Below are 15,016 nucleotides of genomic sequence, written 5' to 3'. Positions count from 1 at the left end.
GTTTTTTTTTTACAATATTTCCTCTGTCAACAATTCTTTAATATATCTATTCATTTGTAAACAAATGTTAGTTAGCTTTGCTTTAGTCAGAAGAAATACTATAAATAGCATTAACGTGAAGGTACCTAAAATTGCACCTATTTTGACAGTTTTTTAATCTACATTAATTAATGCTTCAGACAAAAGTTTTCATTATATGTTTATTTTGTACATGCATCAATATTTACGATACGTTTACAACATTTTAATTTTGAATCCATATATGTAATCAAAGAAAAATTGGTCTGAACTGACCTCCAAATCCTCAATTATTCTGTATTGAGAGTACCCAAATGGATCCATGCTTAAATTGGCATCGTCAAAAGTCGAATAACAGAGCTTTAATTTGTTGAATTTCTTCAAATATTTTGAACAATTGGATATTAGCCCATGCTTACTCTTCATTGTTCAAGATATGGATACTTGTAACATATTGTATTTGCTAGTTTTAAAAAGATGACGTTTTCATGACATCGCATGGCGACGTTTCCATAAATTTTGCTTTTTTAGTTAACACTTCATCTGTTGATAAACACTGTGAACGTTTTGTGCAGATCTAAATATTTTTACCTATGATGAAAGACTTGTATAGTATCAAATCATGAAAATACAAATTGTTTCATCTCTAGGAAATCTTGTAAGATTTTAGCTGCTATTTTTGCTAAATAGGTGCAGTTTGGGTACTCGGTGCAATTTGGGTATCGTGAAGTTAGGTAAGTTTAATATTTCTTCCAGTGGAAAAAAATAAAAGGAACTTCTATTCCGTAACACCGATACATTTTTTTGTATCTTTTATTTGATGTAAAATAGCAAATTATCTTTAAAATAGGAAATATGTTTAAATCAATTTTATTTTAAACATTTATATATGATTTGACAATTTGAGTTAATGTTGTATATTTGCGAATCAAATCATATATGTTATCAAAATGAAATAGTATATTATCACTAACGCACCATGCAGTTAGAGCATGCGCCAATGTTTCTTTAGATCGAAATAAGACATTGCCATAAGAAAACGCGTTTAACGACAGCATTCACATTCATTGTGTCATAGATATGTACGTCATATCGTAAAAACTATATTAATTACAAGTGGAGAATGCGTCAATCTGATATTCTCGTATCAATTTTTATTTTCAAAATTGTGTAATAACCAAGATTTAAGGTTTGTCAAATCTTACACTTAATTATATTAACAATAAATTCAATGTTCAATCTTGGTAAATATTCAAAAATATGTTCTTTTTTCAAGTTTTTAATCCACAATGCAAAGACGGATATGTATTGTCCTTTCGATATTCAAAGATTTTAATTGGTGTTTTTTTTCTTTCGAAAACTGTGTCTTATGACGTAAGTATTGGTTTACTTTATAGATCTGATTATATTTTTATCCGTTTACAATACGTTGCTTCATATATTTAGAAAAAAGATGCAAAAATACCCAGGCAAATCAACAAAAGAAATAGAAAACTAACAGCTCTGAATACATGTAAGAAATAAAAAAATTAGTATAGAACATAAAATGAAACTTATCGGATAAAAGAGTAATCATTACTCATAAGAATCATCTTAGCAGTAGTACACACGAGTGTCCCGCGGCATTGTTATTCATCTCCTGATAGTGGTTGATGCTTATGTTTTTGATAGTGGATCATCGATCTTATCAATTGAATTCAATGTGAATGAGTCTATTTACCTCTAAATGTTACTTTTCAACGATGATTACATTAGTCTTGTTTATTTGTAATAACAATTAAATTATTCCAATTCAGCTACTTCTTATATAATTATAAATTTGATGATACCAATTGATTTGTGAGTTCAAGTTTTGAGAGAATAACCACCAGATTACAAGAGAAGTGCAAGTGTTCGACTCTGTTTAAGAACATTTCATCAATAAGCAAAATCAAATTTCCCTTGAGATTTTTACTTGCTGTATAATAGTTCAAATAGTTTGGTGCATTTACTATTTCAAAAGGGTTACTGAAAAACAATTAGATTATCTATTCAGAAATAGTTGCATTACCTCAATTGATTTTAATAGTAAACCATGAACGATTGCAAAGATTAAATTATGTGAAGTCAAATACCATTTTCACAATTGCTTATCTAAAATGAGCTATTTTCCCCGATGGAAATCAAGTTCAGGTTGAAAAAAAACCCATCTACATTTCTATAATGGGTAAGGTGTTTATGAGCAGTACATGTCTTTTGACAAGGATACCATGATACTGTAATAATTTTTGTAGGTTACTGTAAAACATGTTAAACAGTTTTGTATTTGGAGCACACCTATATTTGGCGTCATGAAAGCATAAACAAGTATAAACAAGATATGTTTCAATAATACATTGTAGTTTTTGAATGGATTTCTAAATGAGTGACCGAACAGGCTTCATCCATTTAGATAAAATGTCAAGTTCAAGTTCATCGTGTTTGCACTGAACTAATTCACATAAGACATCTTATCTGAACCCATCCGCAACGTGAAGTTCTTTTAGTTTGTTAGACAGGGGATATTTGTTGCATTTGGTAGGTACATTTAATGTTGCTAACGAGGCCAAGGTCCCCGGTTATAACATGAATAGCAAACCTATTTATGTATAATGATGATAAAATCGGATCATGCAAAGAATGTAGTTCAGTAATTCAAAAATTGTAATTTCAGTCCTTTAACAAAATGAAAAGCACCTGGTAAATGTTATATTGACAAATTTGATACGATAAAACAAAAAGTTTTACTCAAGATATAGTATATCATAGGTAATCTGATACACAAGAAGTGAAATGAGAGACACAGTACACAGAAAGAGATTAATTCAACAGGAGTTTTTCTACGTATGTTTCATTTTCAGAACATAACTTTTAAAGTATTATGCAATATCTAATTGAATGGAAAGGTATGCTTTCTCACTGATCACTTATAAATTGTGCTTGGTGTTTTTTGTGCAAATAGTTTGCAATTAAGCGATTCATAATTTAATACCACATCTTGAACGTATTCATTGTCTGATTAAAAATGATCTATAGAGACTATAAATAACTTGAAACAACTGATTGGAAGACTTTATTAAAGCAAATACTTTATGCAACCCATTTATACTGGTTTTACTTACGTTTAACCCAGGGAAATAAAACAAGAGATACAGAAAAAAATCCCCAAAAATTACAATCAAGAATAAAAGTGTATCTATTACATAAAATGACATGTTAGAAAATTATTGTCCGTCTCATGAAATGAAATTTTCCTAATTCGCCTTTTTGTAGCGCTGCACGTTTTGGTTATTCAATGAAAAATCTTTAAAATATAGTCGGGGAACTGTTTTTTTCTTTTATTGGTAAGCCAATATCTATATAATTATTAGTACTTGTAAAAATGCAAATGGGACAATTGTAAGCTTAAGTCTTCAAATAATGTCTGAAATCACTCATTGGAATTTTCAGTTAATGTTAGTTAAATATGAATAGTTATGAACAGAATTACTTTGAAAACATTTATTAAAGTTGACATTGTACTTAAGTAAAAAATGATTATTGTGAAATCTTATTTCTGATATAAGAAAAAAAAGTTCGCTTAATTCAGATCTACTTCTGGTGAGTCTTAATACATTATATGTTCGGAATGTTTTTTTTTCAGGATGACAGTTTATATCTTAACAATTATGTAAGTTTAAAAGGCCAAAAAGGTACAAAGTTGAAGAGAATTGAAGATCGACTTCCGAGCGGTTTGTGTGCTAAATACAGTTAAAGAAATAACAGTGATCTGAAGAATAGTTAGGTCATACCACTTGTCGAAAGACGCGAAATTCTTGATAAAACATAAACATATTCTTGTTTTGTAATATGATTTACGGTTTTAAAATGGAAGCTTGATTTAGGATGATAAGTATGCGAACATGTTATTCTATATACACTATGAATTCTTTTGAACGTTTAGAAGTTTAAAGGAAGCAAAACGAGAGAAACTGTACATGTTAAAGGTTACAAACTGAATAATATTATAGTTATACAATTTTTATTTGATAATACATTATAGATATTTTATGGAACTATTTCATAAAGCTGACTGAGAAGCCATTATGAGTACAATAATGACAATATATCATCTCTGTGTCGTATTAATATACAATAAACTGTTGTTGGACATCATAATGCTTTTGTAACATTTGCATTTTGATGACTGTTTATTGTAGTGTAATACAATATATTGTTTGTGTGCTACTCCAATACAAGCTTAAATGGTAACATCACAGATTCATAGGTTTCGAAGGAGATATAAATCAAAATAACGGATTAGATAATATTACACGACTGTCCGACGGAGATTGAAATCAAAATGAAAATCTTTTGTTCAATAAAATATATTTGATTTGAAGTTCCTCAATATTATACCCAAGTTAATTATATCATTTTCATTCGCTATTTCAAACAATTTTCGTCTATGTACTACACAATAACCCATTCACTTCACTTGTGTTAATAACACAGGACATGGTATATTCCCTAAGCCCTGATAGTAACAAGTTATGGTAGAACTATTACAATTGATACAGAACAAGACATAAGTTATTCTTTAAAACATATATTTCACATGGACTTTTACCAATACTTAGTTGCTTATAATAGTAATAATCAATCTAAATGTAATGGTAATGAAAAATGAAAAAACAAATGGAAGATATCGGTTTTGAAAAAAGGAAAATGTTTCAACTGATTTGTATTAAATACTAACGTTAATTTACATCAGATATGCTATGCTACTGTAAATACAACACAAAACGAAGGAATCGACCTTACATAATACGAACGAAAACAAAACTTGGCTTAAATGAATACACAGAAGCACTTTGTTTACAACGTTATAATATACATAATTAAATTCACATCAAAGTCTTAAAACGACAAGTGTTATTATAAATGTTGCACTAAGTGCGAGTGAATTAAATGTATAAATGTCATAAGTAAATATATCCGTCACCAAAATTTGTTTCAATTATCTAATATAAAAATACATACTATCATCTAACAGATGGTGTTTTGTTGTGTCTATATGATATTGTAGACATTCATCGTAGTGTAAAGAAAGGAGAAATAGATCTCCTATATGGGACACAACAAATATTCCACCGGATTTCTCAACAGAAAATTTTATCGCGCTGAATCCATACATACCCTAAGACAGCGCAATTTCGAAGGGGCTTGAATCATCGGACGGCTACAAGAGAATATATTTTTTACACATCCTATGGTTTAAGGGTCAAGACGTCTTCTACTGTCTAAGAAAAAAACATGATCTTGTCTTAAACCAAAATATAAGAATAATCAGTGTATAGAAAAAAACTAGTTCTGAAATATAAATTTATAGCCAAAGCCAAATATTGCAGTTTCTATTAGATTTGTTTAAATTTGGTTCCCTTGGGTAAATTGTCTCGGTATATTTAGAACGTTCTTGATTATTTAAAACAAGAATCTCGTGAAGGTTACGGTAAATTTTAGATTTGTTTTCCTATTAAATTAAATTAAGACAGATGTCTACTGAGTTTGGTTATTAACAGTGATCAATTGTAGAAAATTAAAGACAAACCAAAACAATTATTAGATTTTTTGCATTTAAAGAATGACCTGCTTCTAAAAAAATCTCTTACTCTAGGGACGGAAAAACTTCTCTTGTTATTAAACTACTCTGAATAGAAAAAAAATCTTCCTTGAATCTGATATCATTCATGTGCTTGTTTTTTTTTAATTCCATATTTGTTGCATTGAAGGACGTGTTTGATAAAAAATAAATCGGTATTGGTATCATAAAGGCATGAATGTAATCTTCATCCTGCATAGTTGTTCTTTTATAATTATAAAACAAACTATTTTGATGAGATTCTCAGACGGAACAACTACATCTGTCCCATAGACGAAAATACCTTCTGTGAATATCAAGATATAAAAAAAAAATCATTTGGAGATATTGAGCTTTCATCAAAAAGTGTCAGGGTCAAGATCAGAGTAATCTGATTGTAGTATTAGACACATCCTGATCCCAATAGTATGTGCCATTCAACCATTAGTCAATGTAAGTGCAATGGGACAAAAGTAATGCACTGCAAACAAAACAGAAAAGAATCTACTATCATAGGGGCCAAACGTCAAAATCAAGGTCAGTAGGATATTTTTGCACACAAATATTTATCAATAAGAGTGCTACAGCATAAAATTCATGCACCAAACAAAAAACAAATTACTATGCCTCATATCTCAATTACCGATTAGAACATTGAGAGTCGCTTGAAAAGTTAATTTAGTGCAAAGTATGGATGTTTTATGATTCTCAATTGTGGACCTTTATATTGAACCTGGTTTGCTACAACAAACGTTAAGACAAATTTCAATGCCATACGATGATCTATAGTTATTTACATTCTTGTCATTATTTGATGGATATTTGATAGAAATTAATCGTATTTGCAATACTTCCACATATCCTTATTTATTTCGTATGAACTGTCAAAGATAATATCAAAGTGAAAGTGGAACATAGTATTATATTTGTTTATGTTATTTAGATTTTCTGTCAATTCAGTTAGTTATTTATTTTAGCGAGTGTATCATCTATCAGATAGTTTATCTAATGGCGATGACCATGATCTTTAACGTGCAAATGGAGATTTATTGTTCAACATTTACCAAAGTTACAACTGCTTTAAGAAAATCCGAACTTACATTTTTTTCCCTTATTTTTTACACAACTCCACATGAATTGTTAATTTGAGATGTATGCAGGATCCCGATGAAGAATAGTTCAGAAAAGAAGTTAAAACGCCGGTAACAGAACATAAGTTTAAATTTCTGTTCATTTCTTTGATATGTTTTAGTCTAATCATATATTAAAATATCAAAAATTTAGGTGTTTTGGCGCATCACGACTTGTCTGAAACTGAAACTGTTTAATAAAAATCCACAAATCTGAAGAAAAAACAAATAATTTCCGCAGTTTTCAATCCTGTAATTGTCTGTTCATTCTCGGCATAATGACATTTTAAATATTCATATTTATAGTTTCATTTTGATTTTTTAAAATTGAACCATCAAATAATAATATGATTTTCCCCTTAAAGCTTAAAAACAGATTCATAATAACAATGTATACTCTAAATGAGCCCCCAGTGTTAACAAATAAAGAATTAAAACGAGTGAAACTACAGTATCAACTATGTGTGCGGGAATTTCTCGCTACATTGAAGACCTGTTGGTGACCTTCTGCTGTTGTTTTTTTTTCTATGGTCGAGTTGTTGTCTCTTTGGCACATTCCCTTTTTCCATTCTCAATTGTATTTAACCAGCTGAAAGGAGTTGTGTAATTGTCGTTGACCATAAGAAAGATATTTTTGAAACGGTACGTTAAAGATCTTGTGACTGTCATACAAGTGAAATGTTTAGCTAGCTATGAAACCAGGTCCAATCCACCTATTTCTATATAAGAATAGATACGCCTGTACCAAGTCACGAATATGGCAGTTGTTTTCCTTTCATTTAATGTGTTTGAGCTTCTGATATTGCCATTTGATTAGGGAGTTTCCGTTTTTAAATTTTTTTTCCGCAATTCGGTATTTTCGTTTTTTTTTCTTTTTTATTAACATTGTCATGACAAGATGTATATTGTCTGATTTTGAAATTAAGATATTTCTTTCTAAACACAACGTATGGTAATTATGAAGTTTCTAATAATATTGAGAATGAAAACGTGAAATCTGTCAAAGAGACAAAAACCCGATGAAAGAGCATACAACAGCCGAAGGCCACCAATGGGTCTTTAATGCAGTCTGAAACTCCTGCAAAGACAAATGGGAATGTACATAAAATGCTCCTCATATCAACCCGAACAAATAATTTCGATTATTTATTTTTGTATTTAAGCATTTAATATCATGTCAATTCAAAATTGATGATGATATTGATCAAACAACTTACAAAATGAATTTGAAATCTCTAAAGATACCAAAAGTCAATTAAAGGACATACTTCGCTGAATAAGCAATATCATAGTTAAATGAAAACATAATCAAGAGCAATATATTCATACAACAATGCACAGAAAACAACAGATTAAAAACCATTCACTCCCAAGGTGAGTTCAGATGGTCAACATATTATGGAATATACTTTATAAGTATAATTGAGAACTGTTACATATTGAATATTATGTTCCGTTTAATTGTTTCGTGTTACTTTAGTTGTTGTAAATAAAGACATCAATACAATGTATCTATAGTCAACAATTGCAGTTCAAATTGAATATTTTATTAACGTAAAAGAGAACAAGTCATACATCTTTGCAATAATTTCTTCGAATTACAGTATACAAAATCAATGATAATTATAAAATAACTCTTACTTCCCGCTTTTAGAACCTTTATGGCTGAATGTTTTCTACTTTTGCATCACGCAATAAAATATATAGAAGGTTAATTGATTGTTTTATTGGTTATGATGTCATGAAATCAGTGCTATGGTTTCTTGGTTTGATTTAGTTCACGAAAGTAAATTAATGAACAAGTCGACGTTTCCAAACATTATAAGCAGAAACAATAAGTTGACAGTACAATTAGGTCAATTTCAAACCGTTTTAAATTCATGTAAAGTACTCGAAGCTAAATCCATATTCTAAAACTGGCATTATACGATCTTTCCTTATCTATGATACTGGTTACGTTAAGAATGTGCTAATCAAAAGCAATTTGAAGGTTGCCAAACATTAAGAACAAATCCAGTACTATGATCTTTGAAGTAACTGTATAGTTAGCTTCATGAGTTCCATCTTTTAAAAAAACCTATATATTAGACATTAAACGTAAATAAAATGAATATGTTTTAATGTACCTGTGTTTCCTAGAACGTGAATTATAATTTTCTTTATCTAACAAATACAACTAAAGCAAGATTTAAACGTTTTATGTTATGTCTCTATTTTGTTATTGTATGAACTTGAAATTAATCTTTCGACTATTCACACAATAGATCATTCAGCTTTGATATTGTCTTACTTTTATCCCGTTCTGATATCCCTTATTTTGCAGCTCCATTTCTCTTTCAACTGTCATCAAATTATACTTTTCAGCTAAACGTAGCTTGTTTCTCTCCTTTTAGTATTTGCATAACAGTTTTCTAGATTGAATATTGTGTGATCAAAAATCGTGTGAAGATGATCCCCTATACGGAACAAGTCTCTGTCTTATAACCGTTACATTTTTGTAGGATAATACAGCTTAAGTGAATAAAATGGGTAACACATTCTAATTTGAAAGTTGATGCCGATTTTATTCAAATGATATATATCATTTGTATGTAAAAGACCCAACCCTTTAACCACAGTTCATACCTATACACTCCGTAATGTACGAGTTATCATCACTCTATCTAATTAAGTTCAAATTTAAAATGCCTATCCAATAACAAGCTAATCCTATTTTTTTCATGTATCTTGACAGTAAAAAACAAGTCTAACTGAAATACGAGATACAAAGTATCATTATAACAAAACTCATGAGAACTTAAAACCGTCTGATGAACCCATACACATTCTCACAATTATCTCACATTAATAAATTTGAGCAATATATTCTAATTTACAGTCAAATTAATCGGAAACTAGATAAAAAATGTGAGGTTATACCCGGTCAAAGTTTCTTATTTCGAAAGTCATTGGTATGTTATCAATTCATATTAGTTTGTTAATTATTATTAAGGTTGTGTCAATAAACAAATAAACTTACAAAATAAAGCAATATTTGAATTTACTCGAGAGACATAAATACTCAAATCGTTATCCATAATAATACAACAACAGGATTTTGCCCGTTACCTAAAATGTTCTGCATGGTTTTAATACCTATCTTTATGTAAAGACCGCCTTTTTTTGTTTAAATACTACAAGAATTAATGACATTTTGATAATGAAATTCCTTTTTCCAAACATACACTATGCTGTAATTCGTAAATGCAACCTCAGAATACTTTGAATACTTACAGTGTTATCTGTCTAATTTATGTGTATACATTCTTTTTTATTTGTTACTTTCAAATGTCTTTATAAAATCATATTATTTTACACAGAATATGACAAACCATCAATGCCTAAGATATGTAGAGCGCTATTTATTGATAATTTAATGACATCTCATTTAAAATTATAGTAAGACATGTGTCAGTAAATTAATGAATTTTGTAGAAATTTCAAGAATATATCGGGAATGTTATAGCCAGTGTTATCTATAACGTTATGCTTGTAAAAATGCCTAACAATTAATAACTTAAGAAAATTTAATAGAAGAAAGCTTAAATTTACATTGTAATTAACTTACCAATTTATCACATCTTCAATGCATTGCATATATTTTGGCGCAAATTTGAAATGAAATTAAGATATACGTTTATACATTGCCATTGTTATATTATAGTTCGTTTTTGTGGGTGTTACATTTTAGTGTTGTGTTGTGTCGTATTTCTTCTCTTATATTTGATGTGTTTCCCTCAGTTTTAGTTTGTAACCCGGATTTCTTTTTTTTTTCAATCGATTTATGAATTTTGAACCACGGTATACTACTGTTGTCTTTATTTATACATCTATACAAATATTATATTTGTGTTAACACATATATTACCCAAAAGGAAAATGTTAGTAGATAAAGCCAATGTTAGTATACCGTTTTTCAAAAGTTAGTAATTGATTAAGCGATGCAGCAAATCGGGTCACGAACCAAAACCGAGGGAAAACAAAACCTATAAGAGAGAAAATAAAAAACAACGAAATAACAGAAACACAGAACTGCTACCAAAACACATCCAACATACATACATACAGACTACTTCATAACAACTGTCATAACGATAGTAACACAGGATATTTCGTATAGAAGTTAAAGTCGAAAGTTTGTCGGTTAAAAATTAAATTCTATCTCTTATGAGTATTCGTATGGATTTGTAAAGAATGAAGATGAAGAATAACCTTACCATATCTTTAATACTTTAGATTTTAAACAAGTGCTTGCTTTTTGCTTTTTATGAGTGGGTTAACAGTCTCAAATATCCGCTGAATACAACATATCTGTTTAATTGCATCTCATATAAAAAGAGTTAGTCAATAAGCAGAGACATGTAATTATTAGAAATTTGATACCACTATTTGTTCGCCATCCAGAAAATATAAAGGCTGCGTTTGATAAAATACACAAATGATAAATCGTTTCCTAAAGTGTCTAGAAAAAGTGCTGTAAAGCAAAGCTTTACGTTTTTGAAAATACTACAACAGAAAGGATAAAACAATAGCATCCCCCGGTAGTGATAAACTTTAAACTAAAGTCTCCAAAATGAAGACAATTCACGAAATAAATAGTAGATAGCAAAATCTGAAATGATATAATTTGATCTCATATAAACTTATGTGATAGCTTCTAAAACTTCTGTTAAAATAAAGAACCAAACACATTGGAAATCAAGTTAATAGAATTGATCTTCATTAAAATTGAATGATATAATTTATAAAACCGCATATCATATCACAACCAAACAATCAGAATAGTTGCAAATTTAGTTATTAATGATAAGATAGGTTCCAGATATACTTGTTGCACGACGGAGTATCTTAATGTATCACGAGATATAATGAACGTGTACCCGAATAAACAAAAGGGGGGAAAATGGATAAAGATGTCTCATTAAACGATGAATTCATTTTAAACTGCTTATAACGTTTTAAATAGTTCGTTTGTTATTTTGAAAAACAAATTGTACTATTTACGGCATAAATTAGAATTATAAAATATCTTATTGCAAAGTCATTGCGGTACGAATTTCCTATCCTTCAAGTCTTATAGATTTAAATAGAAATCGAAGAAAGAGGGGCAACAGATACAAGAGGAACAGTTAAACTCATAAATCAACTGACAACGCCATGGCTGAAAATGCAAAAAACAAACAGACAAATAATAGTACACAAGAAACAACATAGAAAACTAAGCAACACGAACCCCATCGAAAACCAGTGTGATCTCAGGTGCTCAGGAAAAAGTAAAAACACAAAAATACTGCACTCCGAGGAAAATTCAAAAAGGAAAGTCCAAAATCAAAAGGCAAAATCAAAAGTCCAAACGCATCAAACGAATGGATAACAACTGTCATATTACTGACTTGGTACAGGCATTTTCTAATGTAGAAAATGGTGGATTGAACCTGTTTTTAAGCAGGTCCTTTTCCACATGTGGCACCCGTCGTGTTGCAAAACATTGCTTTAATTGCATGTGTTCTTTTTTTGCGTTCCAAATCCGAATTTCCATATGATGATGTGCAGTTTTGTTTATTGTTCGTCATCAAAACACAATAATTTGATACACCAATATTAACCAAAAATGATTTCAAAAAGTTAAAATAATAAGGCAACAGTTAATAATTTTCAAAAGTATTTCTAAAAATAAAATAATTAATTGTCTAATAATGCAATTAATTGTGACAATTTGGAAACATGCTAGGAATGAACTTTGAAGGATGTACTTCACTTCTTGTTCATTACAGACTGATGTTGGAGATAGTTAACTTAAATCACTTCAAACAATTAATTGGTAGAGGTTAAAAAAATAAGTACTTGTTAACGTGCTTACTATAGACATCAATGAATACGGAAAAACAAGTTAAAGGACTACTTTCATTTTGAATATTGTATTATAAATTTGCGCACAATAAACCTGTAAGCATATCGTCGTGATTATTCGTTCAATATTTGCATCATAATTTTAGCACATGAAAATCAATCTAATTTCGAGGAATGTCTATTTCTGAGTAAAATTATAACATTCTGATATAAATATATCAATCTCCCCAACTACTAAGCTACAATTAAACCACATGTTCATTGATACTAATTAATTTAAAGTAATTTTCATTTTTTTGTTCAGATTGTTTAAAACAGGTTATGCGAACTAAAATTATTTTAATTTAACGGCTTGATTTTTCTGAGCTACTAAACTCACGCCAAGTGTTAAATGAAAGGCGAAATATATCATAGGAACATTCAAATTTAGTCGAAAATAAACTGACAACACCATGTCTAAAAAGGAACCAGACAAACAAAAGAACAAACACGACAACATAGAAAACTAATGACTGGGCGATGCGAAACCACTAAACACTTGGGTTGATCTCAGGTGCTCCTAAAGGCTACTATATATGTAGGACCCTTCGTGGTGCATACTTTTAAACAAATATATATCAAGTCATGCCGTAGGGAGTTAAAACTTTAGCATCTTTTAAATTTCGATAATTATAATTTGACAATTGTAGACAGAATAGTTATTAATCGTTAAGCACCGAAGTACTGACTACTGACCTGATGATGAATGCAGAGCTGCAGTCTAACTACGAAACTTGTCTATCTCTAATCAACTCCATTTGAAAAATGTTACGAAAAAATAGTATAACGTTAAAACAACTTTGAAATCATGTCCAATAATTTGTGGATAATATGATCTTTAGAACATTCATCTACAATAGTCTTTGATTAAACTACCTTTTCCAATTAATCAGAGAAACCAATTTGCGATTTACATAACTGATGTAAAACTTTATATTATGTATAAATTCTCTAACATAAAGAAACTTCGACCACACTTCTGATAGAGTTGATCATATACAAAAAACCGGTCTAAGACATATTCATCATAAGCATGCAATCAGGAAATATTTTGGTTTTGCCGATATTACTTTTTATGATATTCACATGATTATATAACTACATCATCTTCTGACAAGATAAAACATGTAGATTTCTAAAATGATCATCATTAGCTGCTCTACTTATTCAATCCAGTAGAGAGTACAATAGGGTGAGGGATATTGGAGGGTGCAGTTGAATAAAGGATAACAGAGGGTACATGCCGTATGGATTCAGTATAATGAAGGGTAGAGTCTGGGAAATACTGAAGACAACAGGTGGGTTGAGCTCATGTTTATTCATAATCACCCGTAGATGCAAATATTGTTTGCATTGTCTGTGTTTATAGTTGCATTTCGGTGACCACAAACAAATAACACGATGAAAACATTGCTGAAATCAAACTAATGATACAAACCACAGTCATAAGACAGACACTGTATTCGAATAATAATTTGAAAGTTGATATTGTAACACAGAAGAAAAGATGAGAAAGATACCCAAACAAATAATAAAACTCATTAGTCTGACATAAATTGACAATGCAATGCAAAAATCCAACAAGAAGTACAAAAAGACTAATTACAACAGTACACAGACTTTAACATGGAAAACTAAAGACTGATCAACAAAAATCCCACAAAAAAATCGAAGATAGTCTCAAGTGCTACGGCAGGGTTTTAGGTCCACAAATGTGGCAGTCATATTTTTGCACATGCAAGTACACTCATGCTCATATGTTCAAATTGGTAGGTGACATACTGGCAAAATAGGATTGGAATATGTTACGACAATTTGAACATATCCGTTGTCACATATGAACAGATATTTTATAACGAGCAACGAACTCTTAATGACATCCGTTAAATTTCGAAATGTCAGTAGCTTCATGTATGCAGACCTGCTATATAAAGCAAATGAAGACAGGGAATGCAACCTTTTGAATATCGTCTCAACTAGGATATATATACTGAATATGCAGGGGTTTGCTAGAATGATGTTACAAAGTCACTGAAAGTTTACAATTGGGAAGCTGAAATCATCTATTTTTTCGAAGAGTTTTGTTTTCAGTCGACCTACATTGTAAATTGCTAGATGTAAGGCAAGATATGAGACTTTATTTGTCTGTTGAATCTTTTATTTCAAGTCCGATGTACTGAATGAGTTCAACGTGATGTCGAAGTATCGATAATGTACGTTTTAGGTCACATTTTGTTTGAATCAGAACTAAATTTATTTGTTTTCTATACATACCTTAGCTTAGACAAGATACTCGTTTGAA

The 15,016-nt window shown here is 30.0% G+C and overlaps 1 protein-coding gene across 6 annotated transcripts in view; it reads right to left on the bottom strand.

Moving 5' to 3' along the window:
- The window catches only part of LOC139493449 (growth hormone secretagogue receptor type 1-like), a 321,528-nt gene that overhangs the window by 19,225 nt on the left and 287,287 nt on the right, over positions 1 to 15,016 (bottom strand). The window contains exon 1 of one of the 6 annotated variants that reach the window (XM_071281857.1): positions 10,394 to 10,431. The exons of the other annotated variants lie outside the window; for them this stretch is intronic. The gene's annotated coding sequence lies outside the window, so the exon portion shown is untranslated. Of the gene's footprint in view, positions 1 to 10,393; positions 10,432 to 15,016 lie in introns of those variants that run through there. 6 annotated transcript variants of the gene reach the window in all.

This window comes from Mytilus edulis, chromosome 10 (assembly GCF_963676685.1).
Source record: "Mytilus edulis chromosome 10, xbMytEdul2.2, whole genome shotgun sequence".
Classification (NCBI taxonomy): Eukaryota; Metazoa; Mollusca; class Bivalvia; order Mytilida; family Mytilidae; genus Mytilus; species Mytilus edulis.
This window is presented reverse-complemented; position numbering and strand designations above follow the sequence as displayed.